The 22,638-nt window shown below is 38.1% G+C and overlaps 1 protein-coding gene across 1 annotated transcript in view; it reads right to left on the minus strand.

Annotated features, from left to right (window-relative positions):
• plxna1b (plexin A1b) overlaps nt 1-22,018 on the minus strand; it is a 323,568-nt gene extending 301,550 nt beyond the window's left edge. The window contains exon 1 of the mRNA XM_056459328.1: nt 21,908-22,018. The gene's annotated coding sequence lies outside the window, so the exon portion shown is untranslated. The remainder of the gene's footprint in view (nt 1-21,907) is intronic.
• Nucleotides 22,019-22,638: the final 620 nt, after the last annotated feature.

The following is a 22,638-nucleotide window of genomic DNA, read 5'->3' on the forward strand; positions in this document are numbered from 1 at the left end:
TGGACCAATTGGAGCGGTTTTCAGATCGACCACAACTTTACGTAGGAGAGCGGTCCCCCCGCCCACCAATATTGATTGACAGGCGCGTCATCATATCCTCAGTTTGTTGAGTCACGTCCGCCATTTTCAGCGTGAGTCGAAGCGATATCACTAAAGGAACACGCTAGCTCTATTTTTAGATGCAAGGCTCATTGGGCTCAACACAAGATCAATATTCTCCACATTATCGCTCTAATTAGAATTATTGCTTGTATCTTTAGGTAGGTTTGCAAACATGTGTACTTCTCATTGAGTCTACCTTATACTTCAGCCGTTTGCATTTCTCGCGATCCCAGAAGCTCCCTGTGATCTTAACTAGCATGCGTTTTAGAATACTAAACATCGGTTTCTATCAGGGTACACTCAAGTCGACGGCTGGGCGATGCGGACCGCTGCAGAAACCTGTTTAGAATTCAAAAATGCGTGGCGCGACGATTCGGGACACTTCATGTTTCTGCTGCGTCACAGAGAGTGTCTGGTGTGCCGTGTCGCGGCTTTGAGCGGCGCATCCGGTGCCTCAGTCAAAGTTAATTCAGTGTGCGTGGTTATTAGCTTCTGTGTACAAGCTCGGCACTTGAAACTAGCACACAGTTGGCTGTAAAACTGTACAAAGACACATATGATATTATACTCTCTGCTTGGTCTGTGTCAGAGTTGTATACATATGACTGAATGCTGATCCTCTCTCTCCTTCTCCATCTGCCTGTCTGTGTTGCAAACGCAGAGCGGGTGAGCTCATGGCCCCGCCCCCTTGTTACGTTGGGCGGGAAGCCGAAACTAATCTACATGTGAAGCAACACACCCCTAAATCAGCGAACTGTGGACACGCCCCCAACATGACACTTTAATACATTATAATAATAAAATCTGAATTGTGTTTTGAACTGAACCTAAACTGGCACACTCAATATTTGTTTATGAATGCTCCAGGATACTGTAGAATGATCTACTTTAATGAACTGATAAACTGTAATAAATACTGTAGTACACTTTACCTTTTACTACAGTAAACTGTGGTGTATTGTAGTATAATATACCCTCTAGTTGTAGAAAACTACAGTATTGGGTCATTTGTTTATATTATTATCATTGTGTGCTACTATAGCATTTATAGAATCATTACAACACATTAATTCAAATGTTTTACTATGGTATGGTGCAAAAACACTACAGTATTTACTATAACCCACAGAATCACAATAATGCATGCATGTTTTGTTTTCATCTTTACACACTGAGTTGCAGATCTGCACCTGTGATAATCTGACCGGCTGATAAACCGCCAAACAGTGACTCGACCAGACTAACCAGCTCAACTTCTTCACCGCTAACCCTAAAACACACACAACTCTGGGTCTGAGAAGTCGGAGCGGTTTGTATTTACATGCATACATACAACACTGAGAGGTTTTCCCCTTTTCTTTAACATCAACATTTACATGAGAAACAAGTAACGTGTACACATACTGTGCTGGGCATACTCAAGATGAACGTGTGGTTAATGATTCAATTACTGTAGCCGATTTAAACAACTCTCGAGCTACTTTTAAAACAAACAAACAAATGCTAACTACATATAAAGTTCATGTAAAAAAAAAGTTTAATGAAATGTAGTGCTTTCAAAAGATGAATTGCGTCCAAAATAAAAGCTTGTGTAACAAACGATAGAATGACCAGAATGGCAGAACGTATGAATGGGACAGAATGAACAAACGAAGGATAGACAGGACGAACAAACTAATATAGAATGACCAAAAGACAGAACGATCAAACGGTAGACAGGACGAAAGAAATAATAAACAAATGATAGACAGGACAAACGAATGAACGATAGACAGAACAAATAATAGAATAAACGATCGTATAATAGACAATGAACGAACGAACAAACGATAGACTGAACAAGTGAATGAACGAACAATAGAAAGAACGAACGATAGACAGAACAAATGAACGAACGACAGAACAAATTAATGATGGACAAAAACAAGCAGACGAATGACAGAACGATGAAAAGAACAAATGAATGAACAAACGATAGACAGAACAAACGTTAGACAGAACGAATGAAAGAACATTCTATAGACAGAACAAATGAATGAACGAACGATAGATAGAACGAAAGAACGAGCAAACAAGCGATAGACAGAATGAACGAATGATAGACAGAAAAACTAACTGAATGAACGAACAAACGGATGAACGATAGACAGAACGAACACATGAACGAAGGATAGATAGAACAAACATTAGACAGAAAGAAAGATAGAATAAATGAATGAACAAACAAAACAAACGATAGATGGAGCAAACAAGCGATAGACAGAATGAACGAATGATAGACAGAACGAATAAGCAAACGATAGACAGAACAAACGAGCGAACAATAGAAAGAACGAATGAACGAGCAAACAATCGATAGACAGAATGAACGAATGCTAAACAGAAAAACTAACAGAGTGAACAAACAAACGAATGAACGATAGACAGAACGAGCGCATGAACGAAGGATAGATGGAACAAACAAACGTTAGACAGAAAGAAAGATAGAATAAATGAATGAACAAACAAAACAAACGATAGATGGAGCAAACAAGCGATAGACAGAATGAACGAATGGTAGACAGAAAAACTAACTGAATGAACGAACAAACGGATGAACGATAGACAGAACGAACACATGAACTAAGGATAGACAGAACAAACAAACGTTAGACAGAAAGAAAGATAGAATAAATGAATGAACAAACGATAGATGGAACAAACGAACGATAGACAGAACGAATGAACAAATGATAGACAGAACAAACGAACGAACAATAGATAGAACGAATGAACGAGCAAACAAGCGATAGACAGAATGAAAACTAACAGAATGAACGAACAAACGGATGAACGACAGACAAAACGAACACATGAACGAAGGATAGACAGAACAAACAAATGTTAGACAGAAAGAAAGATAGAATAAATGAATGAACGAACAAAACAAACGATAGACAGAACGAATGAATGATAGACAGAACGAATGAACAAACGATAGACAGAACAAACGAACAAACAATAGATAGAACGAATGAACGAGCAAACAATAGATAGACAGAATGAACGAGCAAACAAGCGATAGACAGAATGAACGAATGATAGACAGAAAAACTAACTGAATGAACGAACAAACGGATGAACGATAGACAGAACGAACACATGAACGAAGGATAGACAGAACAAACAAACGTTAGACAGAAAGAAAGATAGAATAAATGAACAAACAAAACAAACGATAGATGGAACAAACGAACGATAGACAGAATAAACGAACGATAGACAGAACAAACGAACAAACAATAGATAGAACGAATGAACGAGCAAACAATCGATAGACAGAATGAACGAATGATAGACAGAAAAAAACTGAATGAACAAACAAACGGATGAATGAACGAGGGATAGACAGAACAAACAAACGTTAGACAGAAAGAAAGATAGAATAAATGAATGAACAAATGATAGATGGAACAAACGAACGATAGACAGAACGAATGAACAAACGATAGACAGAACAAACGAACGAACAATAGATAGAACGAATGAACGAGCAAACAAGCGATAGACAGAACGAAAACTAACAGAATGAACGAACAAACGGATGAACGATAGACAGAACGAAAAAATGAACGAAGGATAAACAGAACAAACAAATGTTAGACAGAAAGAAAGATAGAATAAATGAATGAACGAACAAAACAAACGATAGATGGAACAAACGATAGACAAAACGAACGAATGATAGACAGGACGAACGATAGACAGATCAAATGAATCAACGAACGATCGACAGAACAAATGAAAGAACGAGCGATAGACAGAACGAATAAACGATACACAGGACGAACAAACAAACGATCGATCAAAAGATAATGCAGCTGCAAAAATGTATGTGAACCCTTTGAGATTACTTGGATTACAGCTTAAATTGGACAGGAAATGTGTTCTGATCGAAGTCACAACAATAGAAAAACAAATCCTAATTAAAGTAATGCCACCCAAATATTATATAGCTTCATGTTTTAATTGAACAAAACTTGTAAACATTGTCAGTGCAGGGTGGAAAGCATTTAAATCGTTCAAACAAAAAAAGATACCACCCTAAGCCTAATTCCTGGCTTGGTTGCACACACAAAAATGACAGATAAATTTCAGAGCACTTTATGAAGGTTTCGTCACCTCATCATCTCTTTCTATGAATTTCCTTCAATCAGATGCATTTATGATCAGAGTTTTGCATGTGTGGGTTCTCCGCAGTGTCTCCAGCAATCAGATGTCTGATACCAACGCAATCAACACGCTGATTTCCCATCCAAACCTCCAGCCGTGAAATCAAGCCGCTTGCAATGTGATTGTCTGGCACCCTGCGACCACAAAAACTCATGCAACTAATACTAAAAAAGCTGCATGAATAACTGAATTTACTGCATCATATTCTAGTGTTCCAGTCTTAAAACCTATTTCTACCCTGTGGCTTTTAATACAATATGAAAGTCTTATGTCTCTTTTATTTGTCCTTTGTTTTAGATGGCGTTTGCTTTTACAGCATTTTGGTAAACACTTCTTGTTTTTAAAAAGCGCTTTATAAATGATCATTGAATTGAATATTCCATACATACATTTTCAAGTCCTCTAAATGATCAAAACATTAATTAAAACCCTGTTTAACACAATCTACTACATGCCTTCGAATAGATAATTAAGGCTTTTTTATTAAGAAAAAGGTGTTTCAGTGTAATTGTGCAAATTTAGCATCACGTTGATGTCAAATGTTTCATAAAATAACTCAATATAATGATAACTTTGATACTGTTAATAATTAAATATTAATAATAATTTGAATAACTTGAACTGAAGGTTTAGTAATTTAAGTAAGATTTTCAGAATTATTTTATTTCAATTTAATAATGTATTTGAAATTGTCAGAAATTAGCTAGAATGACAAAACAATAAATAGAACGATAGCTAGAATGACAACAATAGATGGAACGATAGCTAGTACGACAAAACAGAGAACGGTTGGATGATAGCTACACCGATAGAACAGAGAGATAGCTACAACGATAGAACGATAGCTAGAACAACAAAACAATAGACAGAACAATAGCTAAAATGATAAAATGACAGATAGAAAGATAGCTAGAATGATAAGACAGAAAGATAGCTAGAACGACGAAACAGAAAGAACAATAGCTAGAACGATTGAATGATAGATAGAACGATAGCTAAAACGATATAGAAAGATAGCTAGAATGGCAAAACCATAGACAGAACAATAGCTACAATGATAGAATAATAGATAGAAAGATACCTAGAATGATAGACAGAAAGTTAGCTCGAACGACTAAATAGACAGAACAATAGCTAGAATGATTGAATGACAGATAGAACGATAGCTAGAACGATATAGAAAGATAGCTAGAATGCCAAAACAATAGACAGAACAATTGCTACAACGATTGAATGATAGATAGTACAATAGCTAGAATGATATAGAAAGATAGCTAGAACAATAGGTAGAAAAATAGCTAGAACGACAAAATAGACAGAACAATAGCTAGAACGATTAAATGATAGAAAGTACGATAGCTAGAACTATTAGATAAAAAGATAGCTAGAATGACAAAACAATGGCTAGAACGATAGCTAGAACTATTAGATAGAAAGATAGCTAGAATGACAAGAACAATAGCTAGAACGATAGATAGAACGATAGATAGAAAGATAGCTAGAACGACAAAACAATAGCTAGATAGATAGAACGATAGATAGAATGATAGCTAGAATGACAACAATAAACAGAACAATAGCTAGAAACAACGGAATGAGCGAACGATTGCTAGAACGATAGAATGAAAGGATGGAAAGATAGCTAGAACAAAACAACAGCTAGAAAGATATCTAGAATGACAAAACATTAGCTAGAACGATAGCTAGAATGACAAAAGAGATAGAACAATAGCTAGAACGATAGATAGATTGAAAGATAGCTAGAATGACAAAACAATAGATAGAACAATAGCTAGAATGATAGATAGATAGAACGATAGATAGCTAGATAGCTAGAATGACAAAATAAACAGAACAATAGCTAGAAACAACAGAATGATAGAACAATAGCTAGAACGATATAATGATAGATCGAAAGATAGCTACAACAGCAAAACAACAGATAGAATGATAGTTAGAACAATAAAATTATAGAAAGATAGCTAGAACAACAAAATAAATAGAATGATAGCTATATCGATAGATAGAATGAGAGAAAGAACAATAGATAGAACGACAGCTATATTGACAAAACAATAGATAGAACAATAGCTATAACGATAGATAGAAAGATGGCCAGGATGAAAGCACAATAGATTATCATATTATTTTAATTTAGTATCACATTTGAAGTTGTCAAAATTTTACACTGATTTATGAAAACAAAGAAAATGCAAGAAAACGTAGTCCAGGGTGTATTTTTCCTGGTTCTCAAAAATGTAGCCCTGGGCACATATCTCCAATGAGCCCAAGTTGGAAAAAACAGCCAATCCTGCGAAAGAGTTCAACACACACACGCACGCACGCACGCACGCACGCACGCACGCACGCACGCACGCACGCACGCACGCACGCACGCACGCACGCACGCACACACACACACACACGCATACATACCACAAACATGAGCAGAGGCTTTAAAGGACTGATGGCACGCACGCACACTTTACAGGACTGATAACCCTCAAACTGCAGTCTGACTCTCTTTGATGACATGATTAATTTTGAGGTTAAAGGGTGAGTTCACCCAAAAATTGAATTATGATAACAATAACAACTATAAAGATAACCAAAACATACTTGGCATTTTGACCACCCTATACTGAAACGTGATTTTAGCGTTTAATCACAACAAGAAAATCTAAAAGCGGCAGAAGCACAAGGCATAGTAACTTTACATGGACTATATTATCTCACAGTCCTAATGTCTGTCTGCATAGAACAAAACAGCAGCCAAAGAGGGTTTATTCAGAATCAATAATCAGCTCGTAGCACTCATGTAAGCTCCCACCAGTGTTGACCGAGACCAGTTTCCCATCTCTCCACATGGAGTGTGTGTGTTTCTGTGGGTGTGTTTGCAGAGCAGCTGCCAATGACGGACAGATTTGGCCTGGTTCTTTGTTTCCGTCTGGCTGGCATGACCCGTTTATCCACTCACACAGCCGAGGCGGGCCGGAGAATCTCCTGTACGGCGGCCAAACACCAGCCACAAACCCTCAGATGAGAAGTGAAGGGAGCGAGCAGGTCACGGCCGGAGAAATATGCACCGGTGCAAACTGGGACCATCCCAAAAATCGCATCATCCGATCAGATGCACAGCATTCTCCAGCCGTGAGAAATGCAGGAGGGTGGAAGAACTATGCATCACTCATTCATTCATTATGTGAGATTGAGCAAAATTATACACACTCACCGGCCACATTATTAGGTACAACTGTCCAACTGCTCGTTAACGCAAATTTCTAATCAGCCAATCACATGGCAGCAGCTCAATGCATTTAGGCATGTAGACATGGTCAAGACGATCTGCTGCAGTTCAAGCTGAGCATCAGAATGGGGAAGAAAGGGGATTTAAGTGACTTCGAATGCGGCATGATTGTTGGTGCCAGACGGGCTGCTCTGAGTATTTCAGAAACTGCTGATCTACTGAGATTTTCATGCACAACCATCTCTAGGGTTTACAGAGAATGGTCTGAAAAAGAGGAAATATCCAGTGAGCGGCAGTTCTGTGGGCGCAAATGCCTTGTTGATGCCAGAGGTCAGAGGAGAATGGCCAGACTGGTTCCAGCTGATAGAAAGGCAACAGTAACTCAAATAAGCACTCGTTACAACCGAGGTCTGCAGAAGAGCATCTCTGAACACACAACACGTCCAACCTTGAGGCGGATGGGCTACAGCAGCAGAAGACCACACCGGGTGCCACTCCTGTCAGCTAAGAACAGGAAACTGAGGCTACAATTCACACAGGCTCACCTAAACTGGACAATAGAAGATTGGAGAAACGTTGCCTGGTCTGATGAGTCTCCATTTCTGCTGCCACATTCAGATGGTCGGGTCAGAATTTGGCCTCAACAACATGAAAGCATGGATCCATCCTGCCTTGTATCAGTGGTTCAGGCTGCTGGTGGTGGTGTAATGGTGTGGGGGAGATTTTCTTGGCACACTTTGGGTCCATTAGTACCAATTGAGCATGGTGTCAACGCCACAGTCTACCTGAGTATTGTTGCTGACCATGTCCATCCCTTTATGACTACAGTGTCTCCATCTTCTGATGGCTACTTCCAGCAGGATAACACACCATGTCATAAAGCGTGAATCATCTCAGACTGGTTTCTTGAACATGACAATGAGTTCACTGAACTCAAATGGCCTCCACAGTCACCAGATCACAATCCAATAGAGAACCTTTGGGATGTGGTGGAACGGGATATTTGCATCATGGATGTGCAGCCAACAAATCTGCAGCAACTGCGTGATGCTATCCTGTCAATACAGAGCAAAATCTCTGAGGAATATTTCCAGTACCTTGTTGAATCTCTGCCATGAAGGATTAAGACAGTTCTGAAGGCAAAAGGAGGTCCAACTTGGTACTAGTAAGGTGTACCTAATAAAGTGGCCGGTAAGTGTATACAGTTGAAGTCTGAATTATTAGCCTCGCTGTTATTTGTTTCCCCGATTTCTGTTCAACAAAAATAAGATATTTAGGCAAGAAATAGAGCAGTTAAGTTTTGGTCTCCATGGCGCAGGTCAGCAATGCGTGAAGCATTTGCGTGTCCGTCAGGAATCAGGCATCACACACACACTGACCCCTTCTGAAGCCCTGTATTCATTCATCTCTCATTCTCTCACTCTTTGTCTCTCTGCTTTTGTCTGTGTCAGAGGTCCAGAGAGTCACTGGCCATCAGGCATTGTTTGCTGAGAGTGAAATGCAGTGTGTTTGGCTCTCGGGGTCGACTCGCGACAGACGCTGAAGGGAAAATATTTATCCCACGCGAGTGAGCGGCTCATGCAAATCAATGCAGGGGTCGAACTGCAACAACAGCATTAATGTGGCATTAACCCGTTTAGCTGAATCACAGGCTCTTCATCTGGTCAATAACATTCATGGAAATTTGTTCGTCATTGTGTGTGTGTGTGTGTGTGTGCGTGTGTGTGTGTGTGTGTGTGTGTGTGTGTGTGTGTGTGTGTGTGCGTGTTTTGTTGTAAGAAATAGGATGTCAATGTACAGTTGATGTTTGCTGGAGTGCAAATTGATTTGGAGATGAAGTTGAGTTGACGATTTTAATTAATTGCGTAATTATTTATGATGATGTGATGTGTGTTGTGTAACATTTGTATGTTTGTCAGATTTGAATATCCTTATTCTGATTTGTTGGATCATGAAATAATATTTCCTGCCTAAATTCATTCATTCATTCATCCATTTTCCTTTGGTTTAGTGCCCTATTTATTGGGGGGGGGTTGCCACAGCGGAATGAACCACCAACTATTCCAGCATTTGTTTTATACAGTGGATACCCTTCTAGCCTCAACCCAGTACTGGGAAACACCCATACACTACGCCCAATTTAGTTCATCAATTCTCCTATTGTGCATGTGTTTGGACTGTGGGGGAATCCGGAGCGCCCGGAGGAAATCCACACCAACATGGCGAGATCATGCGAACTCCACACAGAGTTTACATTTGTGGGTGAATTACAGCAGAGCAGAGCGCTTCAGATTGAATTAATTGCAGAAAAGAAACCAAAAAGGCATTTGAATATAGAGCTGCATTGCAAGCCCTGTAATAAACCATCAGTAGATATACAACCACTTAGAGCAATCAAACAAGACAAACACAGTGTGTAGAGCACAAACGCACTGGCTCATGGGAAGAAAACGGTTTGAGCAATGCCATAACTCAGTGAAGGAAATAAATCTCATTAGTTCCCGCTGAAGCACGTTATAATTAAAACTATGTGTTCCAGCGTGTGTACATGTGTCATTTATAATTGAAACATTTGCATTAAAGAGGACAGTTTTTTTTTTGCAATTATAAATGCAGCAAGTTGTGTTAAATTAAACAGAGATTGCTGCAGTGCAATATGTGGGCTCACGTTATTTACAAGCTGAGCTTAAAGTACTGAATTATTTAACCGTCTGAGCAGTTAAAACTGCAGGAGGAGACCAGCACACAATACTGAGGAAGGAGAGATGTGTGTTTGAGGGAACGCATGTGTGTGTGTGTGTGTGTGTGTGCAACAAGAAGAGAATGCAATGCTGCAGCGCTGTGTGAAACCACAGGGGAAAACAGTGGTGTGTGATTGTCATTCTCAAACAGTTCTGCTCGAGGACCCTGATTTTACATTGAACATCAGAAGTTATGCATCTTTAAAAGAGCAGGAGATTATGGAGCCAGGTCAGTCTCAAAAATAATACATTCACAAAATATAATTCATACATCCACAACACAATTCACATTTGAAAAATCCAAATCGTAAATTCAAAACACGATTTATAACATGCACAAATTCAATTCGTAAATTCAAAACACGATTTATAATATACACAGATTCAAATCGTAAATTCAAAACACGATTTATAATATACACAGATTCAAATCGTAAATTCAAAACACGATTTATAATATACACAGATTCAAATCATAAATTGAAACCATTGTTTATAATATACCCACATCCAAATCGTAAATTCAAAACACGATTTATAACATGCACAAATCCAATTCGTAAATTCAAAAAAACGATTTATAATATACACAAATCCAATTCGTAAATTCAAAAAAACGATTCATAATATACACAAATCCAAATCATAAATTTAAAACACAATTTAAAATATACAAAAATTCAAATCATAATTCAAAACACGATTCATAATAAACCCAAATCCAAATCGTAAATTCAAAACACGATACATAACACAAATTAAATTCGTAAATTCTAAGACACGATTTATAATATACACAAATTCAAGACAAATTCAAACACTATTAATAATACACAAATTCAAATTGTAAATTCAAATCACGATTCATAATATACCCGAATCCAAATCGTAAATTCAAAACACGATTCATAACACAAATTCAATTCGTAAATTCTAAACACGATTTATAATATACACAAATCCAAATCATAAATTTGAAACACGATTTATAATATAACCAAATTCAAAACAAATTCAAACACTATTAATAATACCCAAATCCAAATTGTAAATTCAAAACACGATTCATAACACAAATTCAATTCGTAAATTCTAAACTCGATTCATAATATACACAAATCCAAATCATAAATTCGAAACACGATTCATAATATATACAAATTCAAACACTATTAATATTACACAAATTCAAATTGTAAATTCAAAACACGGTTCATAACACAAATTCAATTCGTAAATTTAAAACTCGATTTATAATATACCCAAAATCAATTCGTAAATTCAAAACACGATTCGTAATATACCCGAATCCAACTCGTAAATTCAAAACATGATTAATAATATACACAAATTCAATTCGTAAATTCGAACCACAATTTATAATATACACAAATTCAAAACAAATTCAAACACGATTAATAATACACAAATTCACATCGTAAATTCAAAACACATACACTACGGCCAATTTAGTTCATCAATTCCCCTATAGCGCATGTGTTTGGACTGTGGGGGAAACCGGAGCACCCAGAGGAAATCCACGCCAACACGGGGAGAACATGCAAACTCCACACAGAAACACCAACTGGCCTAGCCGGGACTTGAACCAGCAACCTTCTTGCTGTGAGGCCACAGTGCTAACCACTGAGCCACCGTGCCACCCAAGTTACAATCAAATATAAGGTATTATATGCAAACATAGTTAATCTGCAGTTTTACAGCATTTAGGTGATGTCTGTGTACATGTTTAATGAAGTGTACTTGTGTATTAAGTGTATGTGTTGTCCTCAACATCCTCTGTGATTGGAGATGGGATATAAAAACAGAAAGTAGACATGAAATGAATATGAAAATGACTTCAAGTGGTCCAAATCCACAATCTATATTTGGGTCACAAGCTGAAATCCAATCATCTAGTGTTTGGAGAGTCAAATTCACCTCACAATTACAGTCAACAAAATTATGCATGAACTAAGAAGTAGCCCTACACTGCAAAAACAAACAGAAAACATCGAGTTTGATCCTCCTGTTTGCTGCTTTAGCCACAGACTTTGCATTTAAAAGAAAAACATCTCAGATTGAAGCTGGACCGCATCGATTCACCAGAAAAAAACATTGACACGTACACACACAAGCATGCACAGGAGATGAGCAATGCATAAAGAAACAAGGAGGAGGAGAAGCAGAGCGAGTGGGAGTGATGAGGAAAGTCAAGCTGACAGAGAAAGAAACATGCAGCCGTATGAACGCATGACCATATCCGTTCTCAAATCGCAAACCATTTGCATGACCCAAAAGATGACTCACACGGCAGAAAACTCCAGTACAATACTTTGATTTCAGTCCAAATAATACAGAAAGTCTCTACATCACATGACACAACACACACAAACACAAGCCCACGCAGCAACCCAGATTCAGAGCATGAAGATTCATTCATTATCTCCCTTTCCTTGCCATTTAAACAAACTTTTGAAGAGTGTTTATTTTAAATTAAAGGGATAGTTCACGCAAATATGAAAGTTGTTCTAAACTTGTGAATTTCTCTCCTCTGGTGATTGATAACTATAGTGTAAGAACAAAAGATTATAGGGTATATGCCGAGTCAGAATCGGCAGGCTAGCGCAGAAGCTCCACTGAATATATTGGGGTAAAATAAATGCTCATATTATGAAGACATGGCGGGGGGAATGTAATTTAATGCAGGGCTTCTTGTACAATCTGAGACCCACTTTATATCAGATATCACTCAGCCAGTGGAGATCACTGATTTTTAAAGAAATCAGACCTTAAACGCGCCGATTTTGCAATTGCAGGCAGTTCACTGGAAGCGCTTAACCCAGGTTACTGGCAAATTAAAAGTCCCATTAGCATGCTTCGGCATATACCCTATTATTAGAAGACAACAGCTATGTTTCCATCCAAAGATGCGGATTAAACTGATATTGAGTATCATATCATGTGAATAAAGCAGTGTTTCAATCCATCCAAAGTCAAAGAGAACAAAATTGCCACTTTCTGATGAACTGGCGGCAAATTTCAGACAAAAAGAAATGTAGTTTAGTGTGGTAGGAGAAGCCAGTGTGGTGTGTTTTTTTCTTCTGTAATAGATGAGTTGTGCCTCAGAAGATGAAGATGAAACGCAATCAACCAGGACTGTACAATCTATCGTTTAAGCATCGATATTGCAATGTGTGTATCCGCAATAGATATCAGAAGATTAGATTGTTTATTAAATATTAAAACAAAGATATTAAATAGTATTTAATTGCTTATACAATGATGAACCATGTACAACAACCATGTGATTTCATGTTTGTTCGATTGCGGTCTCTGAATACTGTATTAGTTTCACTGCGCAGAAAACCACAGAAAGCATTGTTTATTGACCGTTCATCTCTGTTCTGTTATATTTTACATGTTTGTAATTTATTATAATTTATGCAACCACACTGCATAGATAATGACTTGATCGTCCCAATCAAATAAACAAATAATATATCAAATCTTTCCAAATAGAGCCATTCAATTCATCTCTTTGGCAGCACAGACAGATGCTCAGGACAGTTCTGGAGGGAATAATAACAATACTGAAGCACTGTGATGACGGACTGATGGCTAAAGCCTTTTACAATCAACAAAACAACATTTCAGATCTTTTACACTGAGCTGGTTTTTCCATTAATGCGTCCTATTGGGCTTATTTTTGTCATGATCTGTTAAAACGAAATCCAATGACTTTGATGCGCATGCTAGAATGTGTTCAGTAAATGTGTTTTTCCATTGTATTTTATGCCAATATTTAATATTGGATACAACGTTTATCCTACTCAGTTGTGCGCACTATTTTTTAATACACATTTTCAAAATCTAAACGAATCTCTGTGTTTCCATTAAATATTTCTTTATGCAATATTCCAAAATGAGCATAAAAATAGGTAAACGGAAACATAATGTTACTGATTTCCAACATTTTTCAAAATATCTTTTTTTTTTGTGTGTGTGTGTGTGTGTGTGTGTGTGTGTGTGTGTGTGTGTGTGTGTGTGTGTGTGTGTGTGTGTGTGTGTGTGTGTGTGTGTGTGTGTGTGTGTGTGTGTATTTAACAGGGCTCCTCAATATATAATTTCAGCAACAATATAGAAATGTGTGTATCCGCAATAGTCACATCGCTAGATATGAGATGTTGAGTCTGGATTATAGTAGACCAGGAGCTACAGAATTGTATTAAGTTACTGTATTTTTACAATTTTTGCCAAAAAAAAAAAAAAAAAAAAAAATCAATAAATAAATAAATAAACACACACACACACACACACACACACACACACACACACACACACACACGCAGACGCGCACACGCACACACGCGCACACGCGCACACACTTCATACATAGAATGTGTGTCTTGTTTCTAGTCCAAATATCTACATTTCAAAGCAAACAATATTATTTTACGTACACCACTGGCAGAAAATTTTGCTTGTTTTAAGAAAAAAAAACTTTTAATTTCTTCTGAAGTTGAAAACAAAACAATATTTTTGCTTGATTAAGAGGTTTTTTTGGATATTTGGATTAGAAATGAGACAAAGTAAAGGAAGAAAAGCATTTTTTGCAATGTGACTGTTCAATTTTTGTACCTGAACATAGTTAGTCTTCCCAAAAAACCGTCAAATACAGCTATTCAAACCATCTTGTGAATCTATCTTTATTTACACATACACTATGGCCAATTTAGTTTATTCAATTCACCTATAGCTCATGTGAGGGACTGTGAGGGAAACCGGAGCACCCGAAAGAAAACCCACGCCAACACTAGGAGAACATGCAAACTCCACAGAAATGGAGAACTGACCCAGCTGGGACTCGAACCAGCGACCTTCTTGGTGTGAGGTGACAGTGCTAACCACTGAGCCACTATGTCGCCCTAACTGTATTTATAATCGCAGAAAAATAAATGATCAGATTTTTCCAATATCGTGCAGCCCTAGAAGAAACAAACAAGCAGGCTTTGAATAAATGAAGTGTGAATAAATGATGACCATTCTCATTTTTGGATGAACTGTCCCTTTAACCTTAAGCTTTAAGTAAAAACTCTACTCTAAGTCCTTGTTTGAAAGACTTTCAGTGATCAAATACTTTCAGAAATGAAGTAAACCATTTGATTTCCATTAAAAAGTATAAACACGTTGGCGCCATCAAATCACAGCTCTGTATATATGAGACACCCATCCTGCCCGAGTCCTGACATATCAACACTGACTCAACCAATGGCGTGAGGATGCCTTTAAAATCAGTCATTATTCTGCAATTCCACTTCAACTATTCCGCAATATTAAAAAACCAAATGCGTGCGGCAGAGATTACAGATTCGACATAAAAATCTCTCAGCTGCGCACACCAAAAACAAGACGACAGCCAATGAAATACGGTGTGAGAGAAGGATGAAACAGCTGAAAAAAGAAACGAAATGCAAACAAGCCAATGTGCCAACGAGATGCCTCCCACATGTCTCATCCGTAATTTTTTTGGCCTCTTTTTCTTGTCGACTGCAAGTCCTCACCGCAAGTTGTTTGCTGACATGCAGTTATGAATCAGCTCTCAACCAGAATCAGATTGTGCAAGAGCTAAATTACAGTCTGAGGGGGATGATCCTGTCTGACGCAACTACTCTGCCATTAGCCAAGTCAGAAACGGTATAAACACAAAACCATGAGCCTTTCAAAGTGCTCAAGGAAACAGGCTTCTGAGTAATGCACGCAAATGTCAAACTCGCCATTAAAAAAATATATGTTTAGCAAAATAGTGAAACCCTTTCTAGATTTTGTTGAGTATACTACCTTACAAAAGACTTGTCGTGGATCTCAGTTGTAAGAGCAACAAATAATTACTTGACTTCTAGTTGATCATTTGGAGAAGTGTCAGAGGGTGGATTTTCCCATGAATCATCTGTTGAACTGCATCACAGATACTGCAGAAGACCTACTGGAACCAGCATGGAGCCAAGATTCTCACAGAAATCAGTCAAGTTTGGTGTAGGAAAAATCATGGTTTGGGGTTACATTCAGTATGGGGGCGTGTGAGAGATCTGCAACATCAACAGCCGAGATATCAAGACATGTGTGCTGCCCGTTACATTACAAACCACAGGAGAGGGCAAATTCTCCAGCAGGATAGCGCTCCTCATACTGCAGCCTCCACATCAAAGCTCCTGAAAGCAAAGGTCAAGGTGCTTCAGGATTGGCCAGCCCAGTCACCAGACATGAACATTATTGAGCACGTCTGGGGTAAGATGAAGGATGAGGCATTGAAGATGAATCCAAAGGATCTTGATGAACTCTGGGAGTCCTGAAGGAGGCTTTCTTTGCCATTCCAGATGACTTTAATAATCAGTGATTTGAGTCATTGCAGAGATGTATGGATGCAGTCCTCCAAGCTCATGATGGAGTCAGACAAAATATTCATTCTGTTTCCACTGCAGCATGACCACATATTCTATACTGGACATTATTGAAGGTTCAGTGACCACACTTGTCCAAGCAAAGTCAGACCTTACTGTCCTAATTAAATCATTAAAAATTAAGGCATGATCATATTTTATTGTGGTAAAATAAACGTAATCTAGAGGCCTTTGCCTTTCATATAAGCCACTTCTGATACCAAATGATCAACTGGAAGTCAAATAAGGCAATTTCAAATAGGTCACATTCATAACAGAGAGATAAAGCTTTTTCCTCATAAATGCAAAAATGTTAAATAAAACAAAATCAATCATGTTTGTTCTATAGAGAGCCAACTCCTTTATCCTTTTGATTAGCATTGTTTCTATTGGGTTGTGCAGTTTAATTCACAGAATTGGATATACTGCAAACTTACATAAGCATACTTTTTTGGTTACATCCATAGCACATGTTTATTTTCCTCATTTAAAATATTAAACATGTTTACAGATTGATTTTTTCTGATCCCATAACTCTGTGGTTAGTTGATTAGGAAAATATAAACAGATGTTTCAATATAACATTAACATATACTTTCTATGTGAATTAATGTTTTTACTGCAAATGTCACATGCATAACGCTGGAACTGCTCTTTTATCATAATAGAAAAGATGGACGTGTTCACATATATATGCATTCAAGTATAATCTGGAAAGCGGCTTGCTTGCAGGGTGTAACCGCAGCCATTGTCGGCCATTCCTGAAAAACAACTCATCCTAAATAACAGATGTCAAACAGTAAAAAAAGAGATTTAGAAAGAGCAGAGGCCCTTTGAAGAAGTTAAAAGTGCAGCGGATGAAAATAAAACTGGAAAAGGGCTGGATATTAATAATGTATAACTGCCAACTCTGAGTGTTCAAATGCCTTCCAAAGGAAAACCACATCCCACTGAAAGCTAGTTTCCGTTGCTGAGTTTTACTAAAGGTGATAAAATTTTCAAGGCTAAAGGAGACTTTGACATGCTTGTTTTTCACGTTCTGGATCAGATTTGGTCCTGACTAACGATTTGAACACTAAAAAAGTCCCTTGCATGTGCTTTAAAGCAGGTATGAATAATCAGCAAAAACAATGTCTTGAAAAAATACAATTATTTGGGATATTTGCAAGCATTTATTAACCAGTTTGTATACTAGTGCTTCATCAAAATGTCTTAACAGGAAAAAACAAGGGCTGCACAATATTGGAAAAATCTAACATAGATGTATTTTTTTTATTTTGCGATACTTCACCAGATGACTTAATGTCTCTATTTGGAAAAAGTTTATAATGTTAGATCGATAAACACATGTAAATGATAAATTAATACAAACTCAACATTGTAGATCCTGCGATGTGACTATTGCGAATGATCACATTACGATATCAATGCTGAAACGATATATTGTGCAGCAATAATTGCCAACATCTAGATAGATAGATAGATAGATAGATAGATAGATAGATAGATAGATAGATAGATAGATAGATAGATAGATAGATAGATAGATAGATAGATAGATAGATAGATAGATAGAGACAGACAGACAGACAGACAGATAGATGGATACTACTGAAAAAAACAGCTTAAACCAGCCTAGGCTGGTTTTAGCTGGTTGACCAGTCTGGTTTTAGAGGGGTTTTGGCCATTTCCAGCCTGGTCTTAGCTAGTCAGGCTGGAAAATGACCAGCTAAAACCAGCTTGACCAGCCTACACAGGCTGGGAGCCTAGCAAAAACCAGCTATGTCCAGCTTAAACCAGGCTGGTCAAGCTGGTTTTAATTGGTCATTTTCCAACCTGACCAGCTAAGACCAGGCTGGAAATCAGCCTGGAAATGGCCAAAACCCCTCTAAAACCAGGCTGGCCTAGGCTGGTTTAAGCTGGATTTTTCAGCAGGGGATGGATGGATGGAGAATTTACAGAAAAAAATCACATATTTCGAAAACCCAAACTGTTCATCAACAGGTCTAATGGGTAAAGATAAGTGGCTACAGTCATTAGCTAATGTTGCTAATCTAAAAGTGTCCAAATACCAACCAATGTATCGCTCTAAATAACTAGTATGAATGCAATCGAACATGTCATTTTATGGAAGGTCAGACTGTGCAGTGAGTGCCTGAAGGTTGGACAGAGTTAACAGTGTCTGTGTGTGAAGAAGACCTCTCGCTGTTTGCTCTTTAACAAACAGAGAAACAGCCAGAACTCTTAAATGCTTTTTAATATCAACACTGGCCTTGGGACAAGTAGAAACTGAGAGAGAACGAGACAGAATAAGTAAAAAACAACAAAACAGGACTCCCAACGGGCATGTGCTCTTTGGAAAATGTCTAAAAATTAAGAATGTTTATCTAGGGAAGCTAGAACAAGATTTTTCTGGGATAGTTTTACAATTTACACAGCTAATTCATAATTCACAACAAATTACTGAAATGCAGCTTAAATCTAATAAAAGTACCTCAACTATGTTTACAACCTGGTGTAAATATTGCAGTGCAGAGCTCATGATAGTGTCTGTGCCCAGTGATTTACCATCTAAAATTTACTTTGATTTGCTTGAGAGACTTGATATGTCTCTGGAGTCACATTGTCTGATCAGAGATAATATTTTATAGCACACTAAAACAGCTTATAAAAGTGCACGAGAGACCAATAGATCACAAGGAGCCCGAGAGACGTCATTCAGTCAGGTTTTGGGGCTAGGAATCATTGCATGATAGTTTGGCGAGGCATCTCACAAGTGTTTACCCAGTACCGAGAGACACAGTGGATAGCAAAGGACACAGAGAGAGATTATAAATAGAAGTCAAACAGAGGGTGAGCTATGGGCCACAGAATGCCTCAATTATGAGCTCTCATACTACAGACTGGGATGTTGACAACACAAGAGGAGCACTAAATATACAATGGGGAGACTCTTGAAGTTAAACACCAGACACTAACAAACAAGTACAAAAAAACACTGGATCAGTTTCCATGGTAAGTAAACAGTAATATAATGTAGGCTACTAATAGCAACAATCTCACAGTGTTCTCTCTCTTTCTCATACACATTTATTATCTTCCAGTTGACTGAAATTATTTCACATCTCCGCTTATAATCTATAAAAAACAATAGGTTAATTGTCTCCCTTTGTGCCCAATTTACTGCAGCATTTGTATCTTTCGCTCCAATAATTATGTTCCCCCGCTCATGTAATTTATTTCCAATCATTTTTTGTCTTGCTGAGATAAATTATTTTGGTACAGGAGCTAATCTTGGTCATTAGTTTTGCTGTGGGTCTGAGGAAAAAACAGCCGCGCTAGAGTAGGAAGCAAGCGCGCATGCGCACATCTACTGCTCTACAGCAACACGCGGGCCAGTCGCATTCCAAACTCCACACATCACAAATGTTCCCGGCGCGAATCTGTAAAACGGACTTTTCTCGGTTAAACAAACACTTTGCAGGGTTACAGGTCTTATTACTGAGGTAAAGTAACCTTAACATCACAGCAGGTTCATATTCTAGACTGTGTGAAGTCTGAGAGAATTCAAACTCTAGGTAATTTTATGGGAATGGTTAACAATAGGGTTTCAACTTGACAACACCTTTGTAAAGTCCTTCTTTAAACAACTAACATCGACATTATTCGATGCATTGAGGATCTGGGACTTTAGTATGAGGTAATAATTAAACTCAACTCAAATTAAACGGCTAAATGGTCCGCAGATGTGTATTTTATAATATACGCATTCATAAGAGGGAGATGGTTTAACCGTGACCCACGGGGCCTTAAGTCGGTTTTTCATAGCCATACGGTGAGATTATTCCCGTTAGGGTTGTTGGGAGTCCTCACAAAACAAACGATTCCCTCACGCCTGAGGAAACACATTCCCAATTTACATCTGAATGTCCGTCACGCTCCTAACCGTCACGTCGTGAAAACAATAGCAAAGACAGGGACCCTGAATAGTCGTCTGAGATGTCGAGACCAATCGCTTTTCCAGGGTCTCTTTCTTAAACCCTCAAGAACCATCAGTAACCAAAATCCCACCAGTCCATGATGATTAAAAAGCCTGCGCGAGGCCAATGGTCATGTATGGGGCAGATGATCGCGGTCACGGCTGTCAACTTATTGGAGACCTTGTTGTAAATGGTTTATATTTGGTTTTCATGCACCAAACACGACTGAATCCCACTTGCACGCAGACCGAGAAAATGAAGAGTATGTAGGCGCGCATACACACCCACGGACAGCAGAAGCTTCAGATGCTCCGCAACCAGTTCTGCTGTTAACGCCCTTTTAACACAACCCACCGTGCCTAATAATTTATAAATCAATTAGAGCTCATCGATTTTTACCAAACGCAACATGTGGTCCTCTGAGATGAGGGTGCTCTTAGAGCTGGATGGAGATACAGGGGTAGCTTGTTTAAAAATAGCCTCTTCAACAACACATGGTTTCGAGACGATTTTTCAAAACGGAGTGTTTATATAGACAACATTCCTGAAACGTCCACGTCTCGATTTACGTGTTTATTTCTCAAAACGCCTATGGAATGTCAGTATCGTCTAGCTCTCAGTAACTTTAACCATACCACCAGAACAGACCCTCACATGTAGCCCTCCTGTTGTTCTTCTAAAAGCTTTGACACAATGCGTCCAACCACGACCTGAGTTTGTCCAACTCAACACCAACGTGTTTGGAAAGTAGCCTGTACAAGCTGGATCGAGTGAAGGAAACCGATACACATTGATACTCTCCCATTCAGCTGAGCGTTCGAGGAAGTGAAATCGGTAATAAACTATCAACCTTTCAATGGGGTTGCGTTCAAACACATTTCCAACAACCAGCAAACTGGATATGCGAATGCTTACAAAGTCTCCAAATGTGATCAATACTCAAAATCGAGTCTCTAAAACAATCCAACATCGTGTTTGTAAAGTTTTGAAGGTGGTATTCGGAGAGTGTTCAAACCCAAAGGCTGGTTTCCACACTTGAAGACCGCAGCTGTGTTTAAATTACACACTACACGAGACTAGTCTCAACACAGCGCTGCGCTTAGATCCTGCTTCCCAAAACTACAACCGTGACCATTTACACTCACAATTCAACGTAGAGACTTCCAGTTATTAATTTGTGGCACTTACACGTTCGAGTGATCCTTCGATGGCATGTCCTAGTCATTGTTAAATTCCCAAACTCGCCGAAATATCCCGTTCCGTGGCGCGACTGGAATGCGGCTCTTCGGTGTGAGCAGCTCGAGGTCGCTCTACTGACTGCACTGGAAACCATCAATCAATGCGCTCCTGCACTGCTCCACAGCGCCACCATGCGGAGTGTATAACCCTGGTATAACCACGGCGTTGTCAACTTTAATAACAAGTGGCCAAATCATTTAGCACTTTGCTGGAATTACACTTTAATTTATACCTGTATTATGAACACAGAGTACACAAAGGGGCTGTAAAGGTAGCCTACAAATGCAAATGCACAACACAGTACAATATTCTGAGTTACATTTATCTTAGACCTTAATAGTGCACTCTTGAAACACTTATTGGAAATAACCCAGGAGTGTTTCTTGGGATTATCTAAAAGACATTTTAATTTATCACTTGGAATAAAATAAAATTATATATATATAATTTTACACACACATTGCTCGGCATATATAAGTACACCCCTTACAAATCTATATTTTAATAGGAAGCATTAAATAATTGCTTGAATTAATTGTATTATCTTTAAAATTTTAAATATGTTTAGTGACTAAAATATTATTTTATTAAACATGTCTGTTTTAAATCTGTTGTGTTTAAATGCACCAAAATACATTGCCTAAATTCACAAAATACACTGCCTATATTCAAAATGGGCG

Source organism: Danio aesculapii, chromosome 6, assembly GCF_903798145.1.
Source record: "Danio aesculapii chromosome 6, fDanAes4.1, whole genome shotgun sequence".
Taxonomy (NCBI): Eukaryota; Metazoa; Chordata; class Actinopteri; order Cypriniformes; family Danionidae; genus Danio; species Danio aesculapii.